Below are 13,276 nucleotides of genomic sequence, written 5' to 3'. Positions count from 1 at the left end.
TGGAGCTTTCTCATTGTTCTTGGGGGAGATTGGGAAAATAGGAAAGCTGATCTCAGGAAACAGCTTGTGTGCTGATAACATTTCTGGGAATGTTCCAGACATTGACCCTGTTTGTGTTGGCTAGTTCCTGAAGCTGCAAATAGCTCCCAACCATCTTATGTAAGAAACCCCACCATCTAAAACCAGAAATAAAAAAGAAATGATAGCAAAAATGGAACTGACAGGGATTCAGTTTTTTTAACTTATCTCCACCCTTAGTTCACCTATAAGCAGTCAAATGATAGGTGATGTTGAAGGGTAACTTCCAAGCAACTAAGGAATCCTGCCCTCTACACTGCCCACGAGGCTATGCACAGATTACCTTTGTTTTTGAAGCTACTTGACTTAATTCTGTTAAGCCAGCCAATTTACAATATACTGTATACATCATTCAGCACTAGGATGCTATCACATTCTGGACAATTCTTATAACCTCTGCTTCAGGAGCCTGAATTATATAATCATATGTCATAATATAATTAATTGTGGAAGACATGATAAATATACAGTTAGCACTGCAATTGGCAATGGTATCCTGGGCCAGCTCCTAGGATTATGGTGGTTCTCCTCCTTTTTTCAGGGCTGGATCCAGTTGATATTGGAAGGGGGGAGAGGTTGAACCAGAGGACCCTATTTTGTGGGGTGCCTCAGGCCTCTGCTGTCTCCCCATTTCTATTCAACCTGAAGCTGCTAATGGAGATAATTTGTTTTTTGTTTTGTTTTTTAATAATTTTTATTGAAAATTTTGTTTACAATAGTAAAAGCAAAGAGAAACTAAACTCAGACAAAAAGAGAGATAGAAAGGAAGAATAAAAAGTGCAAAGGACAAAAATGAAAAATAAAAGAAATATTTAAAGAAGTGACTTCCAATCTTCACCACAAGTATAAATAAACTTAGTAACTTTTCACTCCATATAAGGTTACAAACAAATATCTTTTCTTCCCATAACCCATCCTTTATCTATATGCAAATCCAAAAATCATCAACTTTTCAGTCCTGGTATCAGCAAAAAATCTGTAAAGGGTTACCAGAGCTTTATAGAAACATATCCTATTTTAACCTTGGTCAAAAAAACCCACTTTATATTCTTTCCTTTTACTTCAAACAGTCTTGATATTTAATTCATTCAGATGTTATCGTAGAGCTGTGGTGCACCAAAAAGCCCCAGAGCCACAGCACAGCAAGCAGCCCCAGAGTGGGGCAAGGTGCAGGGCAGCCAAAAGGGCAAAGATGAGGGGGGAATAGGTGTTTGGGGACAGTTGAAGGGGAGGCAGTTGCTTACCTTGGAAGAACTGAGGCTCGGGGCTGTGAGGGACCAAGCCAGGAATGGCTTGGATTGGGGTGGGTCCTCAGCTAATGACCGGTGGGATTCAGTTAACAATGGCAGCAAGGAGTGCCAGGATTGCCGTCACTAAGTGATGTAGTCACATGAAATTGAGCTTTACAACTGCATCATTTAGCGACAGAAATTCCAATCCCAATTGCCCTTGTAACTCAAGGACTACCTGTACCTATAAAGGCCTACATGGCATAGGACCAGGCTATTTTCAAGACTGCCTGTCCCCCATGGTTTCTACCTGCCCCCCCAGGTCTAGCAGAGAGGGCATGCTCCAGGTCCCTTCTGTTAAATAATGCCTTCATGTTGGACCCTGAAGTTGTGACTTGTCTGTGGCTGTGCCTACCCTGTGGAACAGAGTCCTACCAGAGTTCTGGATATCCCCAAACCTGTTAGCCTTTCATAAGGTTCTGAAGACTTGACTATTCCCCCAAGCATTTGGACCTGGAAGTTAGCCAAGCTGTGCTGGTGATGTGGCTTTTTGTTTGGGGGGTTGTTGTTTTAACCAGGGCATCATGTGTTATATAATATTGTGGTGATTTAAATCTTTGTACACCACCCAGAGTCACTACTGTGAGATAAGCAGCTCTATAAATCTATGAATGAATGAATGAATGAATGAATGAATGAATGAATGAATGAGGAATGTGTTGTTTTTTCCAGTTCCAATGAAGCTTTCTCTTCTAATCCTTGATGCTTCAATTATCAGCCACGCTATGCTTTCTAAAAGTTCATCCCTCCAGTGACCCACAATAGCACTGAGCTGAAACACAAGCTGAAAGAACCATTAGTTTACCACATATACTGTACTTTTCTCTTCATTTAACATATTCATATAGCAATGTCATGTGCACTGATAAAGAAGTGATGAATCCTAGAATCAAAATGTTAAGGACAGCTTTGAAGGCCATCTGGTCCAGTCCTCTCCTCTATGCAGAATTGCTAATGATTCTCTGTTTATATCATAAAACAGTTACTTCTTATACTCAAATACTCCCATGTAATTTAGATCTAGGTCTTCTCTATGTTGCAGTAAAGAGCAAACCTCTGGCTTCTTCTACAGTATATGGCAGAGTTTCAAAAATTTAGAGTGCTATCAAATTCTGCCTTAGACTTCTCATCTCCAGAATAAACATATATAATTCCTTCAGTCTTCCTTCATATAAATTGTTTTCCATATACCAGTTTGGATTCTGTCCTCTGAATCTGCTTCATCTTATCAACATATTGGATACATTATGAGTTCTGATTGGGACAATATAAAATTGAACAATGAGCTATTGTGATGGGGGGGAGGGGAGATTATTTATTTATTTATTTGTCCAATTTATATAGCCGCCCATCTCACAAAACAAGTGACTCTGGGCGGTGATTAATTAGTACATCCAAAACTAATTAATTAGATTAATTAGTACATCTAAAAACAACATAAACCATTTTACAGCCACACATATTCAGATTGACCTTTTGATTGGCTATACTCTTCAAAGCCCTTATAAAGTTCCCTCACGACTATTCACACATGACATGCTTGTGCATTTGATAATTAGATATTACATTCTTCCTGTTCTTCCTTATCCATCATAATACTTATACAAGTGTTTCACATCTTCCCTTAGATTCCTAGGCGGAAAAGAGAGATAGAACTACATACTATCTCCGTATTGATGATATTAAAGCCTGAAGACTCCTCCAAACATTTTATATAAAATTAAAAGTACTAGGGATCAAGAAAGGACTGGAACATCATAACTGTATTATTCTAAAACCCATACCATACAGTCACAACAAATGGATACTATAATCAATCATGTCAAACACCATTGAAGGGCCCAGAAGTACCAAGATAGTAACACTTCCACCATTCAGTCCCCAATGAAGTCAGTCATTAGAATGATCAAAGCATTTTATGTCTCAAACCCAGGTCAAAACCTGGACTTAAATAAGCCCCTATTTAATATCTAATATTAAATATCTTCTCAGAAAGGGAAGGTGTGAGACTAGACAGTAATTATCTAAGTTCAACACATCTGATTATGATGAAATTCATTAAGATTCTGTCTAAGGAACTAAGGTATAGTGAGTGGTTGAGGGCAAGAGCTGGCAAAAACAGAATTGCTGCAGTTGATTAATCAAGCTACTCCTGGAGGACAGCCCCTATTTGGTGGATATAAGTAAATCTGCTGTTTATTCCCAGTGTTGTTTGCAACTGAAACGTTCAGGAGTTCAGAAAATACCCAGTGGGTTCAAAGCTGAGAGACATGGGTTTCAGCAATGGTACTAAGTAGTGGCAGAAGTATGAGGAAAGTCAGAGTCAAAATGGGGAGGGAGAAACATACTCTCTGTGCCATCACAAGATCCCAGTCAGGATTGAATTCCTGGTTGAGTGGATGAGGGGAAAGACACAGAGGTGCATGCTGTGTGCTAAAAATAATGCACTAATTGGCTGGGGTTCAGAACCCTAACCCTTTCCTGTGGTGGCTCTCATTTTCCTATCAGTTACTTCCTGCTTTTGTTGTAGTAGTCTTTATACGTTTCCAAGAAAATTTCATATTTTCTGATTGTTTATCCTTTCCTTTGCTGTTGGTGATGATAAGAACATTCAGATAAAAATATAGAAGTATTGCAGCCAGCAATATGTCAAGCCAACACAGACACTAAAAATGCAGCAATAAGTGACCAGAACAATCTCAGTATATTTTTAGCATGTAATATTCTTCTTTATGAGAAAGCAGAAAACTTACTGCGTGCTAATTTCATATCAATATTACTGCCACACTACATTTCAAGGCAATGCAATCATGCCTCTGGCATCTTCCCTGTTTGTCTATACTGATGCATATACATATGCCCAGTAGGAAGTCACAAAAGTTTGTAACTGATACTCGTATCACTGAGGTTTTCAGAACAGAAGATACTTTAAGTAAAAAAAGCTTGAGGGCAGAGATCAATTTTGGTCATGAAGTTTGTGCATATACGTTCAGGCAGAGGGCTGGACGGAAGGCAGAGATGTGAAACAAAAAGACAATAAAGCAGAAGAGAGCATATTCTCTGGAATTACATTAGAGCGTTCTCAGCTGGTAGAGAGGCGGAATATAAATCCTACAAAATAATAAATCTGAGGGTGTGCTAACTATATCTGAGGACAGACAAAACTTCATCTTTTCTGATTGTTTATCCTTTCCTTTGCTGCTGGTGATGATAAGAACTTTCAGATAAAAATATGGAAGTATTGCAGCCGGCAATATGTCAAGCCAAGTTTTCCAAAGGATATAACCTATGGAATAAACTTCCAAGTTGTCCTGACAGCCACCATCTTAGATTGCTTGAAAAGGAGATTACACATTTAGGAGAACAAGACTATGAGTGGTGGCTGATCATGAGATTTCATCAGCATTATAGATAGTGGCCTATGCTAATAGCATTTGTGGGAAAGAACAGTATGGTATGCAGTATTGCCTTGAAGTCCTTCCTTTGGCCTTCGGACTGGTTATTCCTAGAAACGGCATATTAAACTTAATGCAGTATGGGTTACTCTTTATTTCTATCTCCTTTCCATAAGGGAATTGCAAATGTTTCTTAATTTTACAGCTGAGGGAAAGATATTGATGTGAGCCAAACATGGAACAGAAGTCCAAGTGTCAAGGCACGCTTTGTGTTGCAAACTGAAAGATAATCATGAGGTAGTACTCTTTCACAGTGGACATCTTTGCTTAAGTTAAGAGTACAACTTTTAGGCAACAACAGAGATCCATTATTTATTTTCTAGTGGGTGGTGGTTTGTAATGATCTCATTACAAACACATAAAAAATTGGCAACAAAAGGGAAAAAATTCAGAAGAAATCTCTGAGCTAAGCAGGAAGTAAATGTTGGGACAAAAAACAGAGCTGAAAAGGAGTCAAAAGGACAAAACTTTATTGATATGCTTCAACAAGATTTTGAAATCTTGTTGTTGGCAACTTTATATTTACAAATTGCCTAGTAGGGAAATTGGAAATTTTTGTCTACTAGACTGATTATCATTTTATATGTCTCAGTCAATTGTGGCTTTTTATAACAACAAATGAAATATAATAAAATAAATTGTTACTATGTGCCTATGATATATCTTATAAATAATTGTGAATGTTCTATATCAAATTTTATTGTTATAACAGTTTGGCACATTGTTAGGCCACTAAAATAAGCTGAACACCCTTCCTATAAACTTCCTACAGGTTCCAATGTATCTATGGAAATCTGGAAAAATTAGGGCTTTACTTGTGTAATGAGGTATGTACTTGTATATATATGCACAAAGATATGGTGGGTTGATCCCTCTCATTCCCTCAAGTAGGGCTCCCTGTCCTTCCCACAAAATCCTAAATTTTGTACCTGTCTATAATCCTGGGGTGAATCTGTTCAGATACTGCCACTTCTTCTGCAGAAAAAATTCTTCTCTGAACCTTTTCTCAGGAAAGTTGTTTGGAAAACTTACTGTGATCTCAGCTTCTTGCCTACTGATAGCCAGCAGAATGGCTAGGATGTGCGCTTGGTTAAATTTCCTGACAGAATGAGACTGCTAATTTCAGAAGAAGATACAAGTTGTTTATTATGCAGATGAAAATTAAGGACAGTTGGGAGTTGAAGATAACGTGAAAGAAAAAAGAAAAAGAAAAATGTAACGAATCCTGCAGATATTAACTCACAGCTAATCCTCCAGCCAGGAATATACATCCAGGCACACATACAATATAGATAGAACAAAACAGGATCAGAGATACAAAGAAATAGCTCTAATAAACTCTAGATAGATAGATAGATAGATAGATAGATAGATAGATAGATAGATAGATAGATAGATAGATAGATAGATAGATAGATATTTAAAAGATCCTAATTTACATCTGAGAACCAGTTTGGTATAGTAGTTAAAAGCTGGGCTAGAAAGTGGGAGACTATGAGTTCTGCCTTAGGCACAAAGCTAGCTAGGTGTCCTTGGGCCAGTCACTCTCTCTCAACCCTAGGAAGTGGGCAATGGCAAAGCACTTCTAAAACCTTGCCAAGAAAACTGCTGGGACTTGTCCAGACAGTCACCAGGAGTTAATGATGACTCAAAGGCACCCCCCACCCCCAAAAATTCATATTTAGCTCCACATTTTCCTGTATGGTTATTTCCTTCTGATTCTCCATTCCTCCTCTGGGTAAGGATGCTGGTTTTCCTGATGGAAGACATGTTTTTTCCTTCCAAGATAGAAGACAAAAGCTTCTTTAAAGAGCATGTGTTCAGACTTGTTCAGAATTTGAGTTTCCAGGGCTTTAACTGTCTCTGCCCCGTTCCCATTATGTAGATTGACAGGGTTCAGTTCTGACCAACTCTTTTGTATCTAAATCTTTTGAAATGTTTTCTTCCCATTCACTATAACTTGGTGTTTGAATAGTTTTACATATTTTGAAATAATTATTTGAGAAAATAATATTTATTTTTAGATGTAAATATTTTAATTTATCTCAGATTAATACTGATAAAAATAGATTAACTTTAAGAAATTTCCAGCAAATCCCTAAATTATTAAGATGTTTAGTGGGAAGAACAAATCCCTAAATTTTCTTTATCTATGTTAGGGCTGTCATATGATGCTGGGAGGTTAGTTTTCCTGGCTTTCAGCTTTATCACTGTGCATACACAATCAAGTTTTTTCAACTAAGTTTTTGCAAGAGGAATTTCAATTTTTTAAAACTACAGAATAGCAGTATATCCAATTAAAACATATTTTTATTTTGGTCCAGATGTGTTAGCTGCACCTAAAATGTCTGATTTACTATCAACACTGAAATACATTATGGATTTATTCTAAGCCTACATTTTTAAGGAACAAATTAACCAATATTATGAAGGTGGATCTGATCTTTGCAAGAACTTAAGCTTGGAATTCCCATATTAACGTATGAACTTCAGTTGAGACTAATTTAACAAAACATTTTTTCATGTTAAGTGGACATATCAGAGAATGTTCAAAAAGCGTTTGTCTTTCAACTTCATTATGCTAAAAGTGTAAAATAGGATATCAGCTTGGTCCACTATTGTTCTATTTTGGTTTGATAGCCACTAGGTTTGTTGATACAGTTTCGGAAAGAGCAGTATCTTTTAAATATGTATTAACATTGAAAGTTAATAAAGTTTTATAAAAAGCCTTCTCTTGATGACATCTGGTCAAAAGAACCCCACACGTTATGGTGATTATAGAGGTGCATTGGTAGATGTGAATATGTGCATATTTTAATATGAAGATTATAGTGTGCTATTGGTTGAGAACTTAAATGATTTGCAATGAATGTTCGGTTGTATGATAAAACAAGTAATATGGTCCTGATGCAATCCTCAAAAACAGGTGAGAGGTTTAAATAACAGAGATAGTGTTTGAATTGCTATATAGACATGAAGGAAGCAAGAACCGTTTGCAAAAATATAAAAGTATGAAGAAGTATGTGCTGATATAAACAAGTTTTAGTTAGATTTCCTTTCCTTTTCTCTTAACTCCTGCCTCTGATTTGTTTTGCTTACTACTTTTTTCTGCACACTCCTTACCCTGAAAAGGAATAGCATGGTGGGCAGGTATTTATGTAGCTAATCCAAACAAAATTCCTCAGGAGGTAGAATGTGTGTAAATAGACGTAGACAGGACAGAAAAATGTATTCCTAAAGTCCTGCTGTAATGGTTTGTAGTATATAATATTTTAAGTAGTTGTTTTTCTGATGGGAAGACAAGATATTTTACCCAAATACTTATAAATGTTGTTTATTAGTAATAAATAATGGTGAATTGGGGTGGGATTGCCATCTGAGAATGGAAGGCACTGTGTGAATGGGATGGTGCAAATGGCCATTGACATCACTGTTGAAGAGTGTTGATGTCTTTGAAGATTACCTTGAAGATTACCATTGGTTGGGAGAAGCTGTTTGCCAGGTAAATGCAATCTTTTGTAACACTTGAACAAGGCTTCTCTTTTTCATTTTGTTCGTCCCCTGTTCAACTACTTCTGTCCTTCCTCTCAACTTTTGTTTCTTCCTTTCCAAATGCAGCTATCCTTTCCCCCATCTTCACCCTGTTTTTCTTCTTTTCCTGCTGGAAATAGGGAGGAGAATGTGTGTTTGTACAGAATGTTTCTCTTTATGAGAGTAGTTTGTGAGCGGGTGAGAGAAGAGTTGGGTTGGTATAAGGAAGTAAGTTCACAAATAGGTTATGTTCATTTATAGATGACTTTATTATGTGTTCTTGATTCATTTAAAACTTTAGGATTTGTTTTGCCTCTAACCTTTTTTAAAGAATAGCTTCTAGTGGGCATAATGTAACATACACTGGTGTGGGAAACTATTGGTTTCACTTGGGGAATGCAACTCTAGACTGACTAGGTGCAGAAGCTGAATATAGGACGGACCTTTTGTCTGTATTGTAATTTTGATGCATACTTTTAACTTTTGGAAGGCTCATCTTAAATCCACCTTCTTTTAGGTAAATATGGCATATGCTAAGACAGGTTTCCAGTGTTGGGGGCTCTCCTCAGGTTATGGCACCATAAAAGTTCTAAATGTCATTGTGTCTTCTAGAAAATTATGCACCCACACACCACCAGCAATTTTTTATAATACAAAAAGAAATTACTCCTGACTAATTTGGGGAAAGCTATTTGGTAACACTTTAGGCAATTTAAATGTAGATTTTTCCTGTGGATTTTTAAGGACACTTGTGTTGTTTCACAGGTTTACTACTCACAACATTTTAGTATCTGGAAATACATACAAAGGTCATTGATGTGTACTTTCATTCTTGAGCAGCTCTCCCACAAACAAGTAACCACAAAGTACTGCGAATGGAGCGAGGAAGCTCTGTTATGGCTGTTTGCATGATGGATGGACTGGGGAAAGGCCTGCCTTAATATTTCTAAAGTGCAACCTTTCAGAACAGCCCCATCTTCCTTGGTCATAGTTTCTAGGATGGAAGGTGCATGGGTCTTGCTCCCAAGGCACTTTGTGCTCAAAATTCCTGTTTCAAATTAGCTTCTGAGGGAAACAGGGCAGCAAAGGGGTGGGGAGGACATGCACTCTGCATGAGCTCAAAGCCACTGTCTTCCTTTTTTTTTTTTTTGCCAGTTACTTTGCCCAAATCCACGATTCAGATACTGTTTTCTAGCACCATCTCATCAAGCGATCTCACCCCCGCCGCCGCGCTCTTTGGGGGACCCTACCCTGCAATTCTGGCTTGCGACAAAGACGCGGCATGAAGTCTCGGCTGCCTGTGCCCGCCCGCCCGGCTTAGGCTGAATCAAATCCGCGGCAGGAGAGGCCGAGGGCTCCGAGCAACGGGTCCTCTGGCTTCTCCATCTCCTTCCCGCTAGCTCATCCCCACCCATCCGGGGCGCGCTTTCTATCTTTCTGCCACAGCCTCTGCGTCCTTGCCTTGGAGAGCTAGCCAAGGCTTCCGACTCCACGTGGGAACGGCTGGAGAAGTCGCAGGGTGGAAGATTCAGGGCAGGAAGGGCGTGGGAAAGAACGGCGGGAGGCAGACTGGATATAGCAAGCTGGATTTCGGAGACAATGGGGTAGCCCTACTCCCTCCCCGCCCAGGGCAGAAGAGGAAGCGTAGCAAATCGGGTAGTGGTGCAGCTTCTGTTTTTCTATGCGAGGAATCATTTCCCACTCCCCTCGCCTGGCCTTGGACAAGGCTCTGCCCCCTGCGCTCTCGCTCTCTCACAGACGCACACACACACACACACGCACGCAGGCTCACGTTTGCATAATCCTCCCGCCCACCTACCAACCCACCGCCCTCCTCTCTCACCCCAGCCGGGTTTATGTTTTTGTGGCGATGGGGGTCAGGCTTTCGTTCAGGCTGGCAGCCTTTGTGCAGAACTGCGTAAGGCGTCCGCAGCTGTACAGGACGCAGCTTTTAAACGCCTGGATTTCAGGGCGGTAACAAAGGCAGAAAGAAAGAACGAACGAGCGAAAGAAAGAAAGAAAGGGAGGAAGGAAGGAAGGAAGGAGGAAAGAGAGGCAAGCGACCGGACGGCTTCCCTGGGCCGCAGCCAGAATCAGCAGCAGTACCACCAGTAGCACTAGCAACAAACGGGGAGATACAACAGTTTAAGTGAGTAAAAAAACAAAAATCACCAACTTCCGAGGATCAGTCTTCGCATACACACGTGCACACTCATTTGGATTACATATCTGGCACATGGGTGACTAGGAAGGAAGGAGAAGGCTTTCTTTGCCCGCATCCCTGCATTTTCTCCGGCGATGCTGCCATTTCGATCGCTTCTGCTGCGCCAGTTCCAATGAGATGTAATTTCGCTATCGCCACCTTTGCTCTTCCTCTCCCGAGCCTCTGGCATCCTATCCCAAACTCTGCCTTACTTTTGACCTAGAACTACATTTCTGCTTAGAGAGATCGCAGGGTTCCTCCCAGTCCCACGTTCCAACCTCTGACAATCTTCCCGGAGGGAGAGATGAGACTTGGAGTGCTTAATAATTAGACGCTCGTGTTTTGTGCCCGTGTACTGCACACAATAGTTAGGAGCCGGGAATATTTCCTTGGAGTATTCTTTAAACTCAAAGGAGCAAGCAACTAGTATCTGGAGACTGTATTAAAGCCTTAATTTTATTCCATTTTGTGTAAACATTTGAGTTGCCTTTAGCTTCTTAACAATGCTTTTGCCCTCTTCTCATTCTGCAATGGCAGCTTTCACTGCTAGGCTTGATGGTGATCATCTCCTTGACTTTTTGTATCTAGATCAGCTTTCAAATGCTGGGAAGTTAAAGGGCAGAAACAAACACATTGGATTAGGTTTGTGTGTAAGTGTGTTGTGCGGTAGCAGTGGTAGTTGTGCTAAGCTGTCTGTAATTGAAATACTTGACCAAGCCGATCCAGAAACAGGGAACTCGGAATTAACTTGGTGGAGAGATGAGTTCAAGGTGAAAAAGTTCCAGGTTTAGCCTCTTGATAAGTTATGCAGTTCTTATTTGATGAGCACAGTTGGAGCTGGAAATGTTGACTGTTGTTTTTCCATAGAAAGGAGCAATTTGCTGAGATGATACTATGAACAACCAGTACTGTCGTTTTTCTCTCGAAGATCCTTGTTTCCTTGCCATCTGCTATGACAAAGTAGGCATCTTGTGTTCTGCGTGAGTTTGTTTTGTGCAGCTTGCTGTTGAATAGCCGTGAATAGCTTCTTTAGGTCTTACTAGCAATCCATTGGGCACAATCCGTTGGGAAACTGCAGTGAAAGTCCACCTGCCCTGCACAGTTTAACCCCAACTCGCTTTCCTTAAGTGACTGTTTGAACCGTAGGTATTTATTTGATTATATGTTATATACTCAATCATAACGCTATCTATGTTTGTTCAGAAATCCAGAGGAAACCACATTGTTTCCAATATATTTTTTTTCTCATGTAGAGTTTAGATTGTTCATTGAATTTGCAAAATCTGTGACGTGTCTTTTTTCTGACCTGGATGCTGCTTGTTATTTTGCTTTCAAATGGATTGAACTTTCCTATTGCCAAGCATTGAGGAGCGTGAGTTGGAAAGTTATGTTGAAATTTGGAATAAGACATATTTGGGTTTGAATATGTTCTTAATGGTACCTTTCAGCCCATTTTAAACTACATACGCACAGATAAATTGAGTTTTCTTTAATGAGGTTATATGTACAGTATTAGGCAATGTATGAGATGGCAATACAGTATTTTTATTTATAATTCAAATAGCAACAGTTTTAAATACAGTTTAGACAGCAATTTAGGTACCAATTTCCAGACACTAAGATTTTGTTCCAGTGGGAATTATGGCACCCCCTCACAAAATACACAGAATGATTGCTTCCCTATCTATATGAATAATTATAGTAATTTTATTTATTTCAATCAAAGATTGAATTAGACTAACAATATCAGTAGAATTATAATATGAGGAATATGAACATTGGAAACTAGTAGAATAAAACACAGATGAGAAGGTGTTTTAGTCAGACATTTGAAGGAGTGTTAGATAGTTTTAGATTTCCAGACTAGATACACTTCACATCCATATCTATAGATCTCTATGCCTTCTCTACTCTTTAATTATCTTTGAGTAAGCAACTGAGTCCTATGCTAGATTCTACACACAAATCACTCCAGCAGAAAACTGTGAAGGAAAGCCATGGAATGTGTGATAGGATTTTCCAACCTTCTTCACAACTTTGCAATATATCAAGATTGATTGATTGATTGATTGATTGATTGATTCCAGGATTCTGAGGGAATCTCAGGACCAATTTCACAAGTACTCAAGGACAGGTGTATAGCTTGTACTTGGGAATACAAACTGAAGTAAAAAATACCCCATGTAGTGAAATACCATTCTCAGAGTATCACTAAGTGGTTAATGCACTTTTAGTTCTTTGATACTGACAGTCAGAATGTGTTTTTCAGATGTTTGGTAGTATTGTAAATTGTTCCAATCTAGAATCAGGAGAAAGAAAGAGAGAGAGAGAGAGAGAGACGGGAGGGAGGGAGGGAGGGAGGGAGGGAGGGAAAGAAAGAGTGTTGGTTCCATTTTGCATTCCGTTGAAAGAGGTTGAAATGGGTGCGATAGCTTATGATTGTTTCTATTTCTGTTTTATTTTTCTGTGCTGTTTCCTGTTATTTTCTAACAGTAAAACTTATGTTGTGGTTAGGAGTAATAGAATAAACTCTGTAAGTGTTCTCACTGTTATCTGAAATTAAATAAACAGAACATATTTTTGTCTGATGGCCATATTACTAGTTTTAAATTGACCACTTAATGATGTACAAGCACATATATAAAATACTTCACATTTACACATGTGCATTTGTTCTAAAATAACTGATAGGTAAATGTTCAGTTGTTACAGGACTATAG

General features: G+C 39.0%; 1 protein-coding gene across 2 annotated transcripts in view; it reads left to right on the top strand.

Moving 5' to 3' along the window:
• The first annotated feature begins 10,135 nt into the window (after positions 1–10,135).
• ST6GAL1 (ST6 beta-galactoside alpha-2,6-sialyltransferase 1) overlaps positions 10,136–13,276 on the top strand; it is a 69,533-nt gene continuing 66,392 nt past the window's right edge. The window contains exon 1 of one of the 2 annotated variants that reach the window (XM_088131745.1): positions 10,136–10,502. The gene's annotated coding sequence lies outside the window, so the exon portion shown is untranslated. Of the gene's footprint in view, positions 10,503–11,577; positions 11,699–13,276 lie in introns of those variants that run through there. The other variant, XM_088131746.1, reaches the window with a different exon arrangement.

Source organism: Python bivittatus, unplaced genomic scaffold (genome assembly GCF_059951505.1).
Source record: "Python bivittatus isolate LINGU-HERP-01145 unplaced genomic scaffold, Pbiv_v1 ctg000980_np1212, whole genome shotgun sequence".
NCBI classification, from domain to species: Eukaryota; Metazoa; Chordata; class Lepidosauria; order Squamata; family Pythonidae; genus Python; species Python bivittatus.
Note: the sequence above shows the minus strand (reverse complement) of the source record. Positions and strands in the feature narration are given on the sequence as shown.